The 2,130-nt window shown below is 49.5% G+C and overlaps 1 non-coding gene across 1 annotated transcript; it reads left to right on the plus strand.

Annotated features, from left to right (window-relative positions):
* The first annotated feature begins 1,249 nt into the window (after nt 1–1,249).
* On the plus strand, nt 1,250–1,407 carry LOC146359463 (U1 spliceosomal RNA). The gene has a single exon (XR_014787082.1). It is a non-coding gene; the product is annotated as a U1 spliceosomal RNA (small nuclear RNA).
* Nucleotides 1,408–2,130: the final 723 nt, after the last annotated feature.

Here is a 2,130-nt window from a genome sequence, read left to right on the forward strand (position 1 = left end):
ACCTTACAAATATGTCACAGCAGGCCTCCAAGGATCCCACCACACCCCGGCCTAGGATTGGGTTTAACAACTTATTCACCACCCAGAAAAGTTCTGCTGGACAGCTACTTGAGGATGCAGTGGAGGTGGAGAACTACGATTGCTTTGCCACCAACACAGACAAAATTGGCATGATATACCATGTAACAACAGACTGGTTTAAGATTGGGAAAGGAGTACGGCAGGGTTGTATACTCTCACCCTACCTATTCAACCTGTACGCAGAACACATCATGCGACATGCTGGGCTTGATGAAGCCATGGCTGGAGCTAAAATTGCTGGAAGAAACATTAACAATCTCAGATATGCAGATGATACCACTTTGATGGCTGAAAGCGAGGAGGAGCTGAGGAACCTCATGACGTAGGTGAAAGAAGAAAGTGCAAAAGCTGGGTTGCAGTTAAACCTCAAAAAAACCAAGATTATGGCAACCAGCTTGGCTGATACCTGGCAAATAGAGGGAGAAAACGTGGAGGCAGTGACAGACTTTGTCTTTCTAGGTGCAAAGATTACTGCAGACGCTGGCTGCAGCCAGGAAATCAGAAGACGTTTACTTCTTGGGAGGACAGCAATGACGAATCTTGATAAAATAGTTAAGAGCAGAGACATCACACTGACAACAAAGGTCCGCATAGTGAAAGCAATGGTATTCCCCATAGTAACCTATGGCTGCGAGAGCTGGACCATAAGGAAGGCTGAGCGAAGGAAGATAGATGCTTTTGAACTGTGGTGCTGGAAGAAAATTCTGAGAGTGCCTTGGACTTCAAGAAGATCAAACCAGTGCATACTCCAGGAAATAAAGCCAGACTGCTCACTTGAGGGAAGGATATTAAAGGCAAAACTGAAGTACTTTGGCCACATCATGAGAAGACAGGATACCCTGGAGAAGATGCTGACGCTAGGGAAAGTGGAAGACAAAAGGAAGAGGGGCCAACCAAGGGCAAGATGGATGGATGATATTCTGGAGGTGACAGACTTGACCTTGGGGGAGCTGGGGGTGGCGACGGCCGACAGGAAGCTCTGGCGTGGGCTGGTCCATGAAGTCACGAAGAGTCGGAAGCGACTGACCGAATAAACAACAACAAATGTGCTCTCATTGGTCCTTGGTCATATTCACTATGAGATTTGCACCATCTGTGTTCTAGTCATCATCTGGCCTGTTTCATACCCCATGGATCCCAGTAAACCAGGGAGCTGGTTAGGCTTGACATACTTACCTGGCAGGGGAAGACACCTTGATCAAGAAGGATGGTTTCCCAGGGTGAGGCTCATCCATTGCACTCCGGCTGTGCTGCCCCTTGCAATTTCCCCCAAAGCAGGAAACTCAGCTGCATAATTTGGGGCAGCGTGGGCTTGGCAGTGCCAAAGCGGACGCTTGGGAGCCATTGTGTCAGTAGCTCATTTCATCCCACTGCATCATAGTGCAGAACTTCTTTCAGCCTGAGAGCCGAATTCCATTTTGAAGGAGCTGGGGGGGGGGGGTTGCATTCCAGTGGTGGGCGGGGCAGAAGCCCTGCCATAGTGGGGGCGTCTAGCTGAGGCTTTAGAGTACCATCATTCCTCATTATAGTCCCATTCCTGCATTTTACGAGGGGTACGGATGTTATCATCTTCCACACTCCCTGTGTCGCTCCCTGTGTTTTCCTGCCACTTTTTCTGACACTTTTCTTACCATAGGATTGCTGTACAATGCCTTCCAATTGGTAGGGCTACGAGTCCTCCCTCTGGAGACATCCAGTGAGACCAGGGCATAACCAAAAACTCCCCAAGAGCATTCAGGAATCCCCCCCTGGGGTAGACCAGTGTGATTGTACCCCTGCAAAGGGGAATGGCCACCATCAATTTAAACTTCACCAGCAAATGGTTGGACCATGACATCAGGATCACAGGGAGCCCCCAGCCAACCTCCAGAGACCACCTCACTGAGCTTGGAGGGCAGGACAGCTGATTGCGGTGAATGCAGAAGCTGGATCCTTGAATGCCACATTCACGGTCTGAGACACAGCACCGCTTCTTCTATCCAAAGTTTCCAGCTTAGTCTCACAACGGCTTTAAATGCAGGATTGCATCCAGCACATGCCCAGGTCCAT

Source organism: Heloderma suspectum, chromosome 1, assembly GCF_057233095.1.
Source record: "Heloderma suspectum isolate Gila_16-S chromosome 1, 16-S_ref, whole genome shotgun sequence".
Taxonomy (NCBI): domain Eukaryota; kingdom Metazoa; phylum Chordata; class Lepidosauria; order Squamata; family Helodermatidae; genus Heloderma; species Heloderma suspectum.